Below are 20,104 nucleotides of genomic sequence, written 5' to 3' on the forward strand. Positions count from 1 at the left end.
TTGAATTATGATATGAAATGAGGCCTGGGGGCATTGTTGTTGTTGCATATTTACTTTTGGGACTACAAGACGGTATCTCGGGAGTGCCTTTGTTGACATCCTCTGTGGTTGCACTTGTCCTCGGTTATTCTTGTATTTCAGCGATAGGTAAATTGTTGCGTTCTTCTGTGATATAATATTTGAGTCTATTATGTGTTTGTATCCCTTGTTGTAATATGTTGGCTTTGGCTCTTGTACGAGACTCTGAGGATTTGTGGTTCTAGTTTTTATTAGTTTTCAATGTTAAGTTGTTTTGAATAAAAAATATTGGTGTGTGCTTTAGTTCATATAAGTTTTACATCCAAATCAACAACTATCGGGTGATTCATTTTAATTGAAATGTTATTTTCTTCACCCAAATAATTTCTAAAATAAATTCATTTCTTTGTTGATTTTCTTACTTGATTTAAAATTTTAAACTTACTTTATCTGAAATAAATTGATCGTGTGGATCTTATATGCATTGATAATGATATTTGGCACGTGAATTGTCCGTGCAATTGTGATATAAAATTAGGGCACGAGGTGCCGGGGAAATATGATAATTTAATTATGGGCACGAGGTGCCGTGAAAATATGAAAATGGGCTGAGACCCGTGTTTACGAAAAATATGAAAATGGGCTGAAACCCGTATTTTTATGATTATGAAATGAGGTGTCACATGGTGACTTTTTATTTGAAAGAATTATATTAAAAATATTTATTTGGAAGGATTTTTACTTAGAAGGTATTATAGGAAAGAATTGTATTGGAAAGATATTTATTTGAGGAAATTATATTTGAAAAGATTTATTGAAAGAATTATATTTGAAAAATAATTATTTAAGAAAATTATATTTGAAAGAGAATTATTTGGAAGAATTATATGTGAAAGACATTTATTTGAAGGACTTGATTTAATTGGGTGTATTGTACTTATTAATTGTTGAGCGATATTAATGGTATTCTTGTTGTCTGCTGTGCATATCACTGGTTGTTTCATGTTGTCCTATTAGTATTTATTTCCTATTATTTTGTATATTATATTGCACAGGTTATTAGACTAGTGAGTGTCTTGACTGTACTTCGTCTCTACTCCATTGAGGTTAGTCTTGATACTTACTGGGTACCGACTGTGGCGTACTCATACTACACTTCTGCACATTTTTGTGCAGAGCCAGGTATTGAAGATAATAGACTTGAGCAGAGTTAAAGCGGGATCGTAAGGATTCAAGGTAGAGCTGCTTGGTCGTCACAGTCCCTTGGAGCCTGTTCAATTCATTGTACTGTTAATGTTTAATCAAACGGTATTGTATATTTGGTTCTCGTGATCATTTCATGTATTCAGCTAGAGTTTGTGACTCAGTACTACCAGTCTTGAGAGGTTGTATATTTTTAATTGTTCCGCTATTAGTTTTGATTACTTATTTAATTCAAGAAAAAAATATGGCTTCAAAATGTATTTGAAATTGGCTTACTTAGTCTTAGAGATTAGGTGTCATCATGACGCTTGTGGTGGGATTTTGGGCCGTGACAGTCTCGTAGTCCCAAAAATAAATACGCAACAGGAGATCTCCCAAGGAACCGCCTTGTAGTCCCAAAAGTAAATATGCAACAGGGGATCTCCCGAGGAATCGCCTCGTAGTCCCAAAAATTAAATATGCAAACATGGGATCTGTCACGACCCAAAATTCCACCACAGGCGTATTGATGACACCTAGTCTCTAAGACTAGGTAAGCCGATTTCAATTACCTTTTGAAGCTATTTTTTTTAAACTAACAGCGAAAATAATTACAATATACAACCTCCCAAGACTGGTAGTACTGAGTCACGAACTCTAACTGAATGCATGGAATGGTCACGAGGACCGAATATACAATACTGTTTGATTACAATTTAACAGTACAATAAAATGAAATGACTCCAAGGGACTGCGATGACCAAACAGTTCTACCTTGAATCTTTATGATCCCGCTGTAACTATGCTCAAGTCCGGTATCTCCAATACCTGGCTCTGCACAAAAATATACAGAAGTATAGTATGAGTACACCATGATCGATACCCAGTAAGTATCAAGACTAACCTCAATGGAGTAGAGACGAGGTACAGTCAAGACACTCACTAGTCTAATAACCTGTGCAATATAATATACAAAATACTAGGAAACAGATAGCAATAAGGGCAGGATAAAACAACCAGTGGTATGCGCAACAAGACAACAAGAATATCATAAATATCACTCAACAATTAATAAATACATGTACGCCCAATTAATTCAAGTTTTTCAAATAAATATCCTTCACATTTAATTCTTCCAAATAACACTCTTTCAAATGTAGTTTTCTCAAATAATTATTTTTCAAATATAATTTTTTCAATAAATATTTTCAAATATAATTTCCTCAAATAAATATCTTTGAAATATAATTCTTTTTGAATAAAAATCCTTTCAAATAAATATTTTGAATATAATTCTTTCAATTAAAAAAGTCACCATGTGGTACCTTATTTTATAATCATAAAAATACGGGCCTCAACCCATTTTCATATTTTTCGTAAACATGGGTCTCGGCCCATTTTCATATTTTCACGATACCTCGTGCCCATAATTAAATCATCATATTTCCCCGGCACCTCGTGCCCTCATTTCATCTCACAACTGCACGGACAATTCACATGCCGAATATCATTATTATTTCATCACAGTACCTCGTGCCCACATTTCATATCACAATTGCACGAACAATTCACGTGCCAAATATCCTCATTATTTACTCACGGCATCTCGTGCCCACATTTCAATTTATAATCCACCTGGCAATAGCCACAGGCTCTCAATTTCAATATAAATCAGATTGTTATCAATTTACCAACAACAAAACAAATTGCACAAGGTATAAAAGTAGATACAAGAAAATCACAACATCACATGAAAATTATCAACACCACCACCCCACATCATCACATATCGTCCCTGACAATAGCCACCCTTATCGCTCCTATCACCACCCTTATCACTCCTATAGCCACCCTTATTGCTCCACCCAGACAATATCAATAGCCACCCTTATCGCTCCGCCCAGACAATATTCCAACAAATACAACAATAGTGAAATATCACCCTTATACCCACATAATATCAACGGTGAAATGCCACCCTTATCTCCCCAAAATAATAACTCAGACAACACAACAATTTACACGAGAAATTAACACGGCAACATAATAAAATGATTTCATATTACAATTTGCTCAATGGCCACAACCAAATTCCAAAGATATAACAAAATCAATTAATTTCACAACAAATAGCCCAAGGCTCTACACAATGTATATAATACCCAAAAACAATCAATAAAGATAGAAATTACTCAGCATAAAGCAAAACCTTCATTAATGCAAATTTAGATAATTATATTAACACTTATTCTTAAGCTCGCTTAAATTAATTATTTGCATAATAAAATTCATATTGCAATTAATTTTCAAGAAATATTAAACCAACAATGCTCACAAAATTTCATAAATATTTCAAGTAACAATCACATCAAATTATCATATAAAAATATATTCAAAAATAAGGATTTAGGCATGGAAAACAGATGATTTATAATTTTTCACAATTTTTCAATTTACTACACAATAATGCCTAAGACTTTAATTCAATGAATTTTACACGTATAAGCCCGAGTACGTACTCGTCACCTCGCGTACACGACTTTTTACATTTCACAAATGGCACATAAGACTCAATGCCTAAGGGGTAATTCTCCCACACGAGATTAAGCAAGACACTTACCTTTTTGAAGTTAGGCCGATATTCCAAAATAGCCTTCTTACTTGAATTAACTTCCGGACAGCTCAAATATATCCAAATTAATTGTATAACTCCATTAAAATTCGTCGAAAATAATTCCAGATAATAATACGTCGATTTACAAATTTATTCCAAAATGTCAACAAAAGTCAACGCGAGGCTCACCCCTCGGAACCCGACAAAATTTTTATGAAATCCGAACACCCATTCCGATACGAGTTCAACCATACCAATTTTATCGAATTCCAATAACAACTCGACCTCCAAATCTTAAATTTTCGTTTTCAAATCCCTAAGTTCAAACCCCCGATTTACACCTCAAAAACATATAATCTAATCGGATTAATCGATGATAATTCAATATTATGGAGTAGAAATATTCACAAGGGACTTACCTCAAGTTTTCCCGTGAAAACCATGCTAAAACATCGCCCAACCCGAGCTTGAAATGCCTAAAAATGGCAAAAGCTCGGAACCCCTCTGTTTTTGTATTGCCCAGGGGTTTTAGCACCCGCGGTGATTTCTTCGCACCCGCAGCAAAATTCTTCGCACCCGAGGTAATATTTTTCGCACCCGCGGTGCCTGGCCAGCCCATGCATTTTTCGCTTCTGCGACTAATTCCTCGCATCCGCGACGAGGCTTCCGCAGAAGCGAAAACAACAGCAACAGATTTCAAGCAGTTCCTTCAAGTCGAAAAATCAGTTTGTTAATCATCCGGAATTCACCCGAGGCCCCGGGGATCTCAACTAATTATACCAACATATCCCAAAATTCAATACGAACTTAGTCGAGGCTTCAAACCACGTCAAACAATGCCGAAATTACAAATCGCGCATCAAATCAAATTTTGAGTTTTCTAATCTTCCAACTTCTATATTTTGCCCCGAAACGTATCAAATCAATCCGTAATGACTTTAAATTTTGAACACAAGTCATAATTGACATAATGGAGCTATTCCAATTTTCAGAATCGAAATCCGACCTCGTTATCAAAAATTCACCCTTCGGTCGGACATTCCAAAATCTTCTATTTTTCCAACTTTCGCCAAAATGCGTCGAATTATCCTACAGACTTCCAAATCCAAATCCGAACATACTCCTAAATCCAAAATCATCATACGAATCTACTACCATCATCGAAATTCTATTCCGGGGTCGTTTGCTCAAAAGTCAACTCTCCGGTCAACTCTTTCCATTTAAGCTTCTAAATAAGAATTGTTCTTTTAATTAAATTTTAAATCTTCCAAAAATCAATCTCGACCACACCCACAGGTAATAATACATATTACGAAGCTTTTCGAGATCTTAAGCCACTGAACGAGGTGTAAATTCTTAAAACAACAAGTCGGGTCGTTACAGGATCTCCCGAAAAACCGCCTCGTAGTCCCAAAGGTAATTATGCAAATAGGGGGATATACCGAGGTACCGCCTTGTAGTCCCAAAAGTAAATATGCAAATAGGGCAATCTCCTGAGATACCGCCTCGTAGTCCCAAAAGTAATTATGCAAATATGGGGATCTCCCGAGGTACCGCCTCGTAGTCCCAAAAGTAAATGTGCAAACAGGGGGATCTCCCGAGGAACCACCTCATAGTCCCAAAAGTAAATATGCAACAACAAAGACGGAAGAATAACTCAGCAAGAACAACCTCTTCTTAAATCCAAATTTTTGATGAATATATTAATGTCTCCATTTAAACTTATTTAATTAACTATTTGCAGATGGAAAATTCATTATGTAATTATTTCCAAAAAATGTCAACTCAACAAGCACACGGAATTCATATAAAAATCAAAGTAGCAATCACACCAAATTATCATATAAAATAAATTCGACAACAAAGAACGAGACATGACAAATAAGGATTTAATAAGTGCTAGAAATTTCCAATTTAATGCTTAAATATTCCTACGACTTTAAACGAATAAAATTTGCACATATAAATCTGAGTACATACTTTTTACCTTACGTACACGGCTTTCACATTACACCAATGGCACATATGATTCAATGCCTAAGGGGTAATTCGCGCACTCAAGGTTAGGAAGGATACTTTCCTTTTTGAAGTTATGCCGATATTCCGAAATAGCCTTCTTCCTTGAATTGACCTCCAAACAGCTCAAATCTTTCCAAATTAATTGTATAACTTCATTAAAATTCATCGGAAATAATTTCAGATAATAAAATGTCGACTTAAAAATTCACATTAAAAGGTCAACCAAAAGTCAACGCGGGGCCTGCCTCCCGGAACCCGACATAATTTTCACGAACTCTGAACGCCCATTCCGATACGAGTTCAACCATACCAATTTTATCGAATTGCGATAACAATTCGACCTCCAAATCTTAAATTTTTGTTCTTGAAGAGTTTTACAAATTTCTCCAATTTCTTCCATTTGATTCACTAATAATTGATGCAAATAACCATGGAATCATGAAGTATAATCACTTTTGGATATAGAATACTTACCCAAATCCATATGGTGAAAATCGCCTCAAAATTCGCTTCAATCCGAGCTGCATAGCTCCAAATATGTTAAAATGACCGAAACCCCAGTTTTTAGAATCTGTCCAGGCAAGTCGCATTTGACACCTGCGATTTGCATCAGCCCCAAAAGAATAACAGTTTTTTTGCTACGGAAATAGGCATAACTCTCTCATACGATGTCTGAATGATAAATGATTTAAATTTTTGAAAACTAAATACCAAGGACTACAACTTTCATGTTTTGCTCATCTCCCAATTCCTTATAGATGGCGAGTTATAAGCTCCCAAAATCAGCCCTGTGCAGTAGAAATTTCTTCTTCGCGATTTCAAAACTCTTCCCAGATAGCCTGTAGTGTATTAAACATAACATTTTGTACCAAACTCCAACTGCCAAACAGTTTAAATTTCTGAAAGCTAGACACAAAGGGATACAACTTTTATTTTTGGATCATTGCCGAATTCCTATAGATTGCGAGTTATAAGCTTCCAAAATCAGCCATGTGCAGCAGAAATTTCTCGCGATACACATTGCCAGACAAATAAAAACTGCAGTACCAGCCTTCAGTCATTTGATAATAACTTTCTGTTCAAATATCTAAATAATGAATGGTTTACCTTTCTGGAAACTAGACCCCAATAGCTACAACTTTCATGTTTTGATAATCTCCGGATTCCTTAAATATTGCGAAATATAAGCTTCCAAAGTCAGCCTTATGCATCCAAAATTTCTCGCGGTGCACATTGCTGTAGCAAAAACAACCAGCAGTTAAAAATGGCCTAGAAATGGTCCGCAACCACTCCGAAACTCACCCGTGCTACACGGGACCCTGTCCGAATATACCAATAAGTCCATAACATAACACGGACTTACTCGAGGCCTCAAATCACATCAAACAACACCAAAACAACGAATCGCACCTCGAATCGAACTTATGAGTTTATGAAATTTTCCAAATTTTATATCTTGTGCCGAAATATTTCAAATCAATCTGGAATGACTTTAAATTTTGCGAGCAAGTCACAAATGACATAATGGAGCTGCTCCAATTTCCAGAACTGAATTCCGACTCTGATATCAATAAAGTCAAATCTCCGGTCAAACTTTAGAAATTCAAGTTTTATAAATGGGAATTGTACTTTCAATTAAATTTTGAATCTTCCGAAAATCAAACTCGACCTCACACGTGGGTCATAATACATATTACGAAGTTACTCGGGGCCTTAAGTCACTGAACGAAACATAAATTTTCAAAATGATAAGTCGGGTCGATACATTCCCCCCTCCCCTTAAAACATACGTTCGTCCTCGAACGTGCCAAGAATTATTCTGAGGACATTAAATTACTGAGTGTACTATTACACACCTACTCGCGGTGAGTCCACGTCTCTAAAATTTTAATATAGTCCGACAACACCATCTCAGTTGAGATTATTTATTTAATCCATATTTATAAACTTTAAAACTAATTTCTTACACTCCAAACATTTCCAAAAGGCCTGATTTTTTACATCAATACACAGTATTAGTCTCAACTGATTGTAGCAACTTGTGCCTATGCACACGTTATATGTATTCCCATAACCACATCTCTGGTTATAATAGTTGTTCATAATCGATTACAGCATCGTCAATTAACCTCATGTTGAATAAAATCTCGTTTCAAACCTTTACCTTACTAACAACGAGACACGAGGCATGAAGACCTCATAATTATTTACCCGAATTAGCGAGTCACATTTAACGTCATCTGGGCACTCACCTCGTGGGTTAAAACTCAATAATTACAGCATGAAATGGCTAAATATGCACAGAAGAATACATACAAGAATTACCAAATAAGCCTAACATGCATGACTCCCTATTAGTACTATAGTATAAATTTAATTTCACAAGGGAGAATTTAAACACATAAATTTTCATCACAAGGATCTCGTCCTAATATAACTTCCACCGCGGCTTGTAGCCCGGTTTAAACATATCAAATCATATTAAAATGCGAGGATCCCGTCCTCGGCTCTAAATCACAAGTAATATGCACATCGTACCAATCAAAATCTTTCCATTTTCTTCTTTAAAATAATTTCCATTAAACAAGGTCACAACACATAATGAACCCCCATACCGGTAGGGCATATAATTCACAATTTATAATTAATTAACCGGAAATTACATCAAAACCCACTGTAATGAGTAACAGAAAGTCACTTTTGGACTCATAGCCCTCAATAGTGTACAAAACAAAATGATAGACACAGGCTAACACCATCAAATCTCCCAACAGGGATAAACACGAGAGTAGAGTATAAATTCATAAACTCACCATATAAGGAGCATGAAAGGAGATCTCACCTGGATAATCGGAATCGAATCAAAATAAGAATAGTGCTCATCTATTATGAATTAAATTTATACCTGTAACGACACCATCTGGTGTAACGGCCTCAGCCAATTCATAGCAATTATATCAACGGGCCAGGCTTCCACCTCTAGGATGCCCTCTACCCGCCTGTCCTCCACCCCTAACTGAATATGTAGGTAGAGTAGCAACTGAAATGGAGCCCGTGACTTGAGTGCTCTGATGTAATATGTCTCTCCCAAGTTTGGGACAATCTCTCATGATGTGCCTAGTATTATCACACTCATAACAACCGCTTTGCGGGTTATGCTGCTCATACTGAGTCTGTGCCGGATAACTGGAATAACCATTATAGGAATCTCGTGGTGGTGGTGCAGTAAAAGAACTTACTGGTGCACCCCGAGTAATCTGATGCGTGGACTGAGCTGACTGATTGCTCGAGTCTCCTCCATAATATGTTATAGCTACAGAGTAGCATCTACTGAATTCTCCAGAACCTCGAGAACTCTTGGTCTCCCTAGTTTCCTTTTCCTCACCTCAAATATGTTCTAACATCTTGGCAATTTCCACCACTTGCTGAAATGAAGTATCAGCTTGTAGCCCCTGAGTCATACATAATCTAAGATCATAACAGAGTCCTTTAATGAATCTTTGGACTCGCTCTCTGGCTGTAGGAACCAAAGTAAGAGTATGACGGGCTAACTCTTTGAACCTGATGGCATATTCTAATAACATCATGGTGTCCTGACGCAGCCGTTCAAACTCTGTGCGCTACGCATTCCATAGAGTTTGGGGAACAAACTCCCTCAAAAATATCTCTGAAAATTGAGCCCAAGTAGGTGGTGTTGCATTGGTTGGTCTGCCCTCTTCATAGACTTGCCACAAACACCGGTGGGGAATTATCTCTCCAAAGGCCAATTTCTTCCTTTGCTATGCTGACCCAGCACCGCCGAGCTGACCATTTCTTCCTTTGGGTAATATTCCCCCCTATTTGTACGCGACGATCCCAAAAATAAAGCCCCGTACAAACAAATCTTGGCACGAACTACATACTCCATAAGCTCATCAACCACCATACTTCCTCTGAAGCACCCCATACTGCCGCAACAGAGATGTCCACATTGAATAGACTTGCTGTAAATTAGAAGTTGTTTCTCTAACTCCTTTGATACTGAAATATAGGATTATTAAGGACACAGTCATACCGCAAGTCCCAACATTATCACCTACAAAATCTTTGGCCTTAAACATGTACAAATTTTGGATAATCTTTCATTACCACATATGTACATCTCAAGCCAAAACTGATGTAACACATGACCCCGCAATCTGTCCATTGATAGAGGACTCCCCCACTTGGCGCGAAGCCAAAGGACACAACGTCTGATGATCCACAATACTAACCTTCCCAACTCGTACTCATTAATGAGATACCAGAATCTTCTACACCCTCACATAAATCACTAAGTGATCTCTCAATACATCCACATCTTCAGTCGGGACCACACTGAGACAATGTTCGGGCATCTCTGGCTCCCTCGTAGTCCATCTGCGACATCATAAACCATTGGCGTACAGCTAATACCGAGTGTCGCAACATCATGCACGAGTGGATGTAAATGAATATAAGATATATGCTTCAAGATGAATCAATGTCGCATGATAAGGAATAAAAAAGTGTAATTTCCTAATAGTTTCTGTAGCCTCTCGAAGATAAGTCGAACGTCTCCGTACCGATCCGCAAGACTCTACTAAACTCATTCGTGACTCGTAGAACCTATGAACCTAGAGCTCTGATACCAAATTTTCATGTCCCAGCATCCCATCACAAGCGTCGTGATGGCACTTAGTCTCTAAGACTAGGTAAGCCGATTACAATTACATTTCGAGCCTTTTTTCTTTTTGAAACATATAATTTAATGCAAGTGTTGAAACCAAAAGCGGAACAAATATAAAAATGATAATATTGTTCGAATTACTGAGTCACGAACTCTAACTGAATACATGCAATGATCTCAAGGATCGAGTATACAATATTGTTCGAATAAGAGTTGACAGTACAATAAAAATGTAAAGACTCCAAGGGACTGCGACGGCCAAGCAGCTCTACCTTGAATCCTTGCGATCAACACACTAACTCTGTCCGAGTCCGATATCTCCAATACCTGGCTCTATACAAAAATATGCAGAAGTGTAGTATGAGTACACCACAGTCGGTACCCAGTAAGTATAAAGACTAACCTCAATGGAATAGTGACGAGGTACAGTCAAGACACTCACTAGTCAAATAACATGTGCATTTTAGCATAAAAAAAATAAACGAAAGACAAACAATAGTGATAGAAACAATAATCAACTAGTGATATAAGCAGCAAGGCAGCAAGAATACCACAAATATTGCCCAAACAAATAATGAATACTAGTACAACCAATAGATCAAGTCCTTCAAAATATACATCATTTATCTACAAGTTTTTCGAATAGAAATCTTTAGAATATGATCCTTTCAAATAAATATCTTACGAATATAATTCCTTCAAATAAGTTACTTTCGAATATGGCCCTTCGAATAAAATATTTCGAATGTAACTCTTGCAATTAAATAACTTTCGAATAAAATTCTTCAAATAAAATCTTTCGAATATAATCCTTTCAAATAAATAATTTTCGAATGAAATTCTTCAATTAAAATCTTTCGAATATAATTTTTTCAAATAAATAACTTTCGAATAAAATTTTTCAAATAAAATTTTTCGAATATAATTCTTTTCAAGTAAAAGTCACCATGTGACACCTCATTTCATAATCATAAAAATTACGGGTCTCAGCCCACTTTCATATTTCCACGGCACCTCATGCCCATATCTCTATCACAACAGCCAGGACAATTCACAAAGCAGAAGACAAAATAATATAATGAAATGACTGATAAGTGAACAAATGACAATTTACAAAAAAGACAACAACACAACAAATATACAGCAAACAACATGGGTGCTCTCGAGGTACCGGCTCGTACTCCCAAAAGTAAATACGCAATAGGGGATCTTCCGAGGAAACGCCTCATAGACCCAAAAGTAGATATGCAACAGGGGATCTTCCAAGGAACCGCCTTGTAGTCCCAAAAGTAAATATACAAATACGGGATCTCCCGAGGAATCGCCTCATGGTCCCAAAGGTAAATATGCAAATAGGGGGATCTCCCGAGGTACCGCCTCATAGTCCCAAAAGTAAATATGCAAATAGGGGGATCTCCCGAGGTACCGCCTTGTAGTTCAAAAAGTAAATATGCAAATAGGGGGATATCCCGAGGAACCGCCTCGTAGTCCCAAAAGTAAATATGCAACAACAAAGACGGAAGAATAACTCAGCAAGAACAACATCTTCTTAAATCCAAATTTCTGATAAATATATTAACGTCTCCATTTAAATTTATTTAATTAACTATTTGCAGATGAAAAATCCATAATATAATTATATTCATAAAATGTCAACTCAACAAGCACACAGAATTCACATAAAAATCAAAGTAGCAATCACACCAAATTATCATATAAAATAAATTCGACAACAAAGAACGAGGCATGACAAATAAGGATTTAATAAGTGCCTGAAATTTCCAATTTAATACTTAAAAATTCCTACGACTTTAAACCATTACAATTTGCATATATAAGCCCGAGTACGTACTTTTTACCTTGTGTACACGGCTTTTACATAACACCAATGGCACATATGATTCAATGCCTAAGGGGTAATTCCCCCACTCAAGGTTAGGAAGGATACTGTAACGATCCGGATGGTCGTTTTGAGTATTATAACCCCACTTCCCCATTTTCTTCTCAAATTACACTTTACCGTTGTTGTGTGACTTGCCGGGGTAAATGGTTCGGGTCCAATATGGTTTGGAATGAATTGGAACACTTAGTTTCAAGGTTTACAGCTTAAGTTAAAAATAGTGACCGGATGTTAACTTATGTGTAAATGACCTCGGAATGGAGTTTTGATGATTCCAATAGCTCCGCATGGTGATTTTGGACTTAGGAGCGTGTCCGGAAAATTATTTGGAGGTCAGTAGTGGAATTTAGCTTGAATTGCCGAAAGTTGAATTTTTGGAAAGTTTGACCGGGGGTTTGACTTTTTGATATCGGGGTCGGAATCCGATCCGGAAATTTGAATAGGTCTATAATGTGAAATGTGACTTGTGTGCAAAATCTAAGGTCAATCGGACGTGATTTGATAGGTTTCAGCGTCGTTTGTATAATTTGGAAATTTGGAAATATATTAGGCTTGAATCCGTGTGTAGTTCGTATTTTTGAGGTTGTTAGGTATGATTTGAGGCCTCGAGTAGGTCCGTGTTATGTTATGGGACTTGTTGATATAGTTGGTTGAGCTCCCGGGGGCCTCGGGTGAGTTTCGGATGGTTAACAGATTGATTTTTGAATTTGGAAGACCGTTAGAACTGAAGCCTTCTAGTGTAATCGCACCTGCAGAAAAGTAGTCGCAAGTGCGAGCTCGCAAGTGCGAGCACGGGTGTGCTGAAGCGAGGTGCACAGCTGCGGAAGGTGCTTCGCAGGTGCGGAATCGCACCTGCGCGAGATGTAGCGCAGATGCGGGCAGAGGGCTGTGAGGCATTGGTCGCAGGTGCGAGGGAAAATTCTGCACCTGCGTAAGCGCAGATGCGGACGGATGCGCGAGAAGCGAAAACTGGGTAGGCGAGTGAAGTCCGTAAATGCGATATTTTGCTCGCACAAGCGCAGGCGCGGGTGCATGAATCTTGTCCGCAGATGCGGAAATCGCTGGGTCAGAACCTTAAATTCGAGGGTTCAACATCTTCACCCATTTTCGTACTTTGGAGCTCGGGTTGGGCGATTTTGGAGAGGAAATTTTCCACACAACTCGGGGTAAGTGTACTTAACTCCCTTGGGATTATATTCTATAATGTTACAAAATGAATTTTTCAAGTTTCAATACCGATTTGGAGTCAGATTTGAGTGAAATTAGTATGGTTGAACTTGTAATTGGATGGGTTGTCGTATTTTGTGAGTTTCGTCGGATTTCGAGACGTGGGCCCAACGGGTGATTTTTGGGGCGCAATTTCGGATTTTTGGAAAATATTAGTATTTTGATATGGAATTAATTCCTATAATTTTTGTGGGCTGAATAAAATTAATTGTTACTAGATTCGAGTCGTTTGGAAGTTGATACGCGCAGAATGGAATTTCTGGAGCATTTCTTAGCTTGCTCGACATTGGATTTGCTTATTCGAGGTAAGTAACTCTTCTAATCTTGGAGTTGAGGGTATGAACCCTGAATAATGTATTTTTTGAATTGTTGGGAGGTGACGCACATGTTAGGTGACGGGCGTGTGGGCGTGCACTATAGAAACTGTGACGTAATTATTTTCGTGAAATTTTGTAGTCAATTAATCTTGGCATTTTCTATGTAGTTTTATGTGTTGAAGAAATTAAGCTGAAAATCATATTAAAAATCATGTTGAGGCTATGTGCCAGTACTATTAGGACCCACAGAGGTCATATTGCTGTGAATTATTGTGTTAAGTTGAAAATTGATACTCAGTCATATTCATTTCATTGCATATCATATCTCAATTTCTGTTGTTATTTACTGATACATCATATCATCATTTTTGGGGCTATTTTTCATGACATTGTGAGCCTGAGAGACTGGAGAGATTGATAACTGAGTGAGGCCGAGGGCCTGATTGTGAGGATGAATGTGGATCGGGGATGCCCGCCTGTAACATACTTTATTATTATGGCATGTGAGTTGTCCGTGCGGATTCTGATATGATATTATAGCACATGAGTTGTCCGTAAAGCACGTGAGTTGTCCGTGCAGATTATAGCGCTTGGGCTGAAGGAGCCCCTCTAGAATCTGTACACACCCCCAGTGAGCGCAGGTACCTATTGAGTGCGAGTGCCGAGTGCCGAGTGCTGAGTGACTGGGAGGCATGAGTGATTATGAGGTATGCCCGAGTGGCAAGAGTGATTGTGAGGTATGCCTGTGTAGCACGAGTAACTGTGAGGTTTGCTCTAGGGGCTGTATATGAGTAATGTTTTGCCCGAGGGGCTGTTTATGATTTTATCACTAAGTTGCATCGCATTGGCATGCACATATGACATACAGGCAGAGAGATGTATTTTTTCTCATGTTGTACAACATCACATCATTCATGATTTCTCACACATTTTGACAGATGGGCATAGTGATGCATTTGTTTTACACGGGTTATCCGGAAGGAAAATGAAACATCTTATTTATTATTGAAAAGATTTTGGGAGAAATTTATTGTGTTCAAACTATTCATATTATTGGCAACTTCGGCAAACGATTTGGGTTTTCACTGATGTATTTGAAAGAAAGAACTATTATTTTTTTGAAATCATGATTTGGCTGAGTATTTTATCCCTGAGTTACTTCTGGTATTATTTGCTTTATGTTGTTATGGATTGTTGTGGACTATTGGTTTTGGACCCGACCTTGGTGGAAGCTTGTCACTACTTTCAACCTACGGCTAGGTTTGTTACTTACTCAGTACATGGGGTCGGTTGTACTGATACTACACTTCTGCACATTGCGTGCAAATGTTGGTTGCTGTTGTTGCTTTGCTCGATGGTTGTGGGACTTGAAGATGTACTTGCGTTCCTGTTGTAGCAGCCTCTAGTTCAGGGTAGCCTTAGATTTATAAAAGCTCTATTTATATATTATTCAAACAGACTATGTATTTATTTCATTTCCGCTTTGTATACTATATTCATAGAAGCTCATGATTTGTACTACCAGTTCTTGGGGATTATATAAAATTAAGACCTTTATTCACTTAAATTGCTTTAATAATTATTATTGGAATTGGATAGTTGGTAATTGGCTTACCTAACGGGTTGGGTTAGGTGCCATCACGACTAGTTGGAGTTTGTGTCGTGACAAGGTGGTATCAGAGCTCTAGGTTCATAGGTTCTACAAGTCATGAACAAGTGTCTAGTAGAGTCTTGTGGATCGGTATGATGACGTCCATACTTATCTTCGAGAGGCTACATGGCCTTTAGGATATATACTTCCCATCTTTCTTTCCTTATCATGCGAGATTGATTAAGCTTGAGACATAAACTCTTTGAATTCCTTCCACGTATTCGTATGCGCACATGAGCGCTCGGTATCAGCTGTGCATCGCTGGCTTGTGATTCTAGGAATGAGGTTCAAGATGTGTATTATGTGTTTTGGTGATGGGCCAGTCTAAAGGACTTGAGGCCATAGTTAGACCGTAGCTTGAGCTCGGTAGCTTCAGTTGTAACTTGTACAATTGGACTCATATGTTCGGTAATGACCATATAGTGGAAATTTGTGGCTCGATGAGCGGTGGAAGGGCGATGTGATGGGTATGATGTAACCGTGGGATGTGTTAAGACGATTGGAATATGACGAGAAGTGTTTCCTTAAAATGTAAAGGAAAGGCCATTGGGTGCTTGATTTTCGATTTGATGTGACGAACAGTCTCGAGTAATGAATGTTTTGAAGGATCTTTCACATTGTTAAATTTTGGGTCAAATTAAACTCTTATATCTAGTTAATGAGTTTGGACTCAGAAAGATTCAGTGATTGCGTAGAAATTGTGGCTGCGAAAAGATATAACAAGATGCCAATTGGAGGCTAGGGAGGTGGGTTATCTCCTGGAGAGTAATCTACGTAGGTGTGTTCCTTGTAATGTGAGTGAAGGGTTTCTTTTCTGCCAGTGGGGCATATGTGTGGATATTTGAATTTGAATCTGGCCGAGAAAGTTGACTTGAGTGTCAAGAGAATGATTGTGAGATTAGCGGATGATTTGTGGTATTTTTATGATTGGCGTTGCATGAGTTTGAGAAGAAGTTTTGTTGAACTAACTGTAGCATTATGACAGTAATATAAGTATTGGTATTGTGAGTTATGGAATGTTTTAATCTATGGCTTTGAGCCAAGTAGGGGAGCCTGCTATTGATAATTCAATTTCATGATTTTATGTAAAGGTTTTGTTTTGGGCTGAGGCATACTTGTGGGTTAGTTATGACTAGCAAAAGTTGAGATCGATGATGGCTCGAATAAGGAAAATTCCTGGATACGGGTTATATTGCACTTATGAGTATATGAAAATCATGGGATGAGTGAGTTATTATTTGTGAAGGATGTAGTGCGCACAGAGTATGAATTTTATATGTGGTATTAAAGTAGAGTTACTTCTTTGAGAGTTGTTGTGCTAATGGGGCACGTGTCTTTTGGCCCATTTGGGCGGTGTAATGTGGATTTGAACAAAGGGGGTGATTCTCGAGAAAGTTTTAATGGATTCGAGATTTATATGTAACAATTGAGAATTTTTAGCAGATTTGTTGCGGCTAAAATCTGAGATTTAAGTTGGATGGTATTGAAACTTGTGGCATTTTTGTATATCATTATGGATTTTATATTTTGGTATCAGGAAGGTAAATGAAACGGCCTTAGACTCAAATAAGGTATTTTCAGAGTGGGTGTTTCGGTTGTGGTATTTATATGGGTAATTATGATATGGCGAGACTCTACAGATGTTTTGGTGGTAATATTCATAGGTTTGGTGACGTACGTGGTTTGTTTGAGTTAGAGGAATATAGTTCTAATAGCTTGGTTATGTGCAGATGGATTTCAAAGTATTCTTGATGGTTGGAACCAGATATTTTCTACTGGTGTGAGAAACGTATTGTGTATTGTTATTTCCTCTTGGAAGGAAGCAAGATAAAGGTTTCTAACTAACTCGATATGTAATTTGCTAGTGACCAGAGTTGATAATGAGATTCTTGTGCTTTTCACATGATGGCAAGATAGATGTTATGTGTTGTGCGGAAGTTAGATTTACAGGTACAAGGTGGCAGTTCAGTCTTGTAGGAAGGTAACGAAGTTTGGGCAGAATGGTCATGAATTCTTATACAACATGGGCGGTTCCAAATGACTAGATGAATACGATTACTACTAGGTGTATGAGACGGGTGCGTATTTTAGAAGGCGCATTGTATTTTGACTTACAGATGTTTAATTAGTATTGCGATACTCACATGGTTGATAGACTGCTGATATTCAAATTTTGCCAAGTGGCACGGAAGAACTTTTAAAGTATTTCTCGTGGGATGATCGTGTATAAAAGAGGTGTTAGGCATTTTGGCGGTGGAGATGGAATAAAATATGGTGATTCACGTATTCCATAGATTTGGAGATTGGGAGTTCTCAAGAGCAAATTATTTCATGGTTGTGGACTGTGAAGTTGTGACCGGGGCTAGCCAGATGATAGAATGTGTTATGATTCAGTCATTATGGATTTTTGGGGGGATTTTTATCTATTTGTGGGTAACCCGAGTTGATTTGGGGGTCTATTGGTAGGCCCAATTAAGATGTGTATTCTACACTGAGCCGAAATGGTTGGCTCCATACTGCTATTGTTGAGGGATGTGTCATTCAGTTGATGGTGAACTTATTCATGTTCTGAAATGATCTGTGAGTTACTCCTTTATGCTACGAGGAGTTGTGATTCATTGGTTATATGCATAGATGGTGCAGTTCTATTTAAACTTTATAACGGAATTTGAGTGTGATGAGTATTTGGGTATTGCATGATCGATTGCGTAATGGTTATGCCCTTTTATGTTTTGTGTGGCATTTTTGTCAATTGCCTCTCTATGGTTATTGATTTTTGAGCGGGGTGGCTCGAGGTATATATTATGGACCATCGTTTGGAGGGGGTCACGCATTGCAGCGGAGTCATATTAAGGTATGAACGTGTGTTAGAATCGTGTGATAGTTCTACAGTGTGTGATGAATTTTTCAGCAATTCTTTATGGTGGTGCTTGTTAATATTTCGGGGCAGTTCTCTCATTTGAGTACATTTGAATTGTTGTGTATTGGTGCACGGATGGCACGAGTTGTGGCTCTGTGTTATATTGGTGCGGCATGTCTATGGAACAGTTGTTTTTAGTAATATAAGGTCATTGGACCTAGAATGGGTACTATCAGGTTTGATTTCGGTATATTCGGGAGTATAATATTGAAAGTCGGCTCAGAAAGGGATTATGGTTCTGGTTAGGGCGAGAGAGCTCCGTGACTTGTGGATTTGGTAAGTGGTCATGAAATTTTGCGTGTTTCTTTTATTATCAACGGTATATGAAGGTTTGGGAGGAGGTATGGTTCGATATGGGTTTAATACTAGTATTTAGTTGGTTTGGGAGTAGTCATTGTGGTCAGGAATGGTGCTTTGAGCATGCGAGTTGTGTAATATATGAGGTGATTATGTACGTGGTTATGGTTATGGTTATGGCTTGATACAACTTGTTCAAACTCATACAGGGTGTAAATGTAAGATTCGTGTCTTGAAAGAAATTCTAAAGGTTGGAAATTAAATTCCAAGGTTTATGGGCTAAAATTATATCCATGATTTCAGTTGTATTGTGTTGTCAAGCCTATATGGAATAGGGTGACATGGGGTTCACCCCCGAGTACGTGTGTGGTAAGATGGAACAGTGATTTGATGGCTTGGAAACAACTCTTGGCATGTTCGAGGATGAACGTATGTTTAAGTGGGGGAGAATGTAACGACGGTCATTTTGAGTATTACAACCCTGCTTCCCCATTTTCTGCTCAAATTACACTTTACAGTTGTTGTGTGACTTGCTAGGGTAAATGGTTCGGGTCTGGTGAGGTTTCGAATGAATTGGAACACTTAGTTCCAAGGTTTAAAACTTAAGTTAAAAATAGTGACCGGATGTTGACTTATGTGTAAACGACCCCGGAATGGAGTTTTGATGATTCCAATAGCTCTGTATGGTAATTTTGGACTTAGGAGCGTGTCCGAAAAATTATTTGGAGGTCCGTAGTGGAATTTGGCTTGATTTGCCGAAAGTTGAATTTTTGGAAAGTTTGACCGGGGGTTTGACTTTTTGATATCGGGGTCGGAATCCGATTCCGAAAATTTGAATAGGTCTGTAATGTGAAATGTGACTTGTGTGTAAAGTTTGAGGTCAATCGGACGTGATTTGATAGGTTTCGGCGTCGTTTGTAGAATTTGGAAATTTGGAAATTTATTAGGCTTGAATCCGTGTGTAGTTCGTATTTTTGAGGTTGTTAGGTATGATTTGAGGCCTTGAGTAGGTCCGTGTTATGTTATGGGACTTGTTGATATAGTTGGTTGAGCTCCCGGGAGCCTCAGGTGAGTTTCGGATGGTTAACAGATTGATTTTTGAATTTGGAAGACTACTGGAACTGAAGCCTTCTGGTGTAATCACACCTGCGGAAAAGTAGTCACAGGTGCAAACTCGCAAGTGCGAACAGGGGTTCGCTGAAGCGAGGTGTGAAAGGTGCGTCGCAGGTGCGGAATCGCACCTGCGCAAAAAGGAGCGCAGATGCGGGCAGA

Source organism: Nicotiana tomentosiformis, chromosome 12 (genome assembly GCF_000390325.3).
Source record: "Nicotiana tomentosiformis chromosome 12, ASM39032v3, whole genome shotgun sequence".
NCBI lineage: Eukaryota > Viridiplantae > Streptophyta > Magnoliopsida > Solanales > Solanaceae > Nicotiana > Nicotiana tomentosiformis.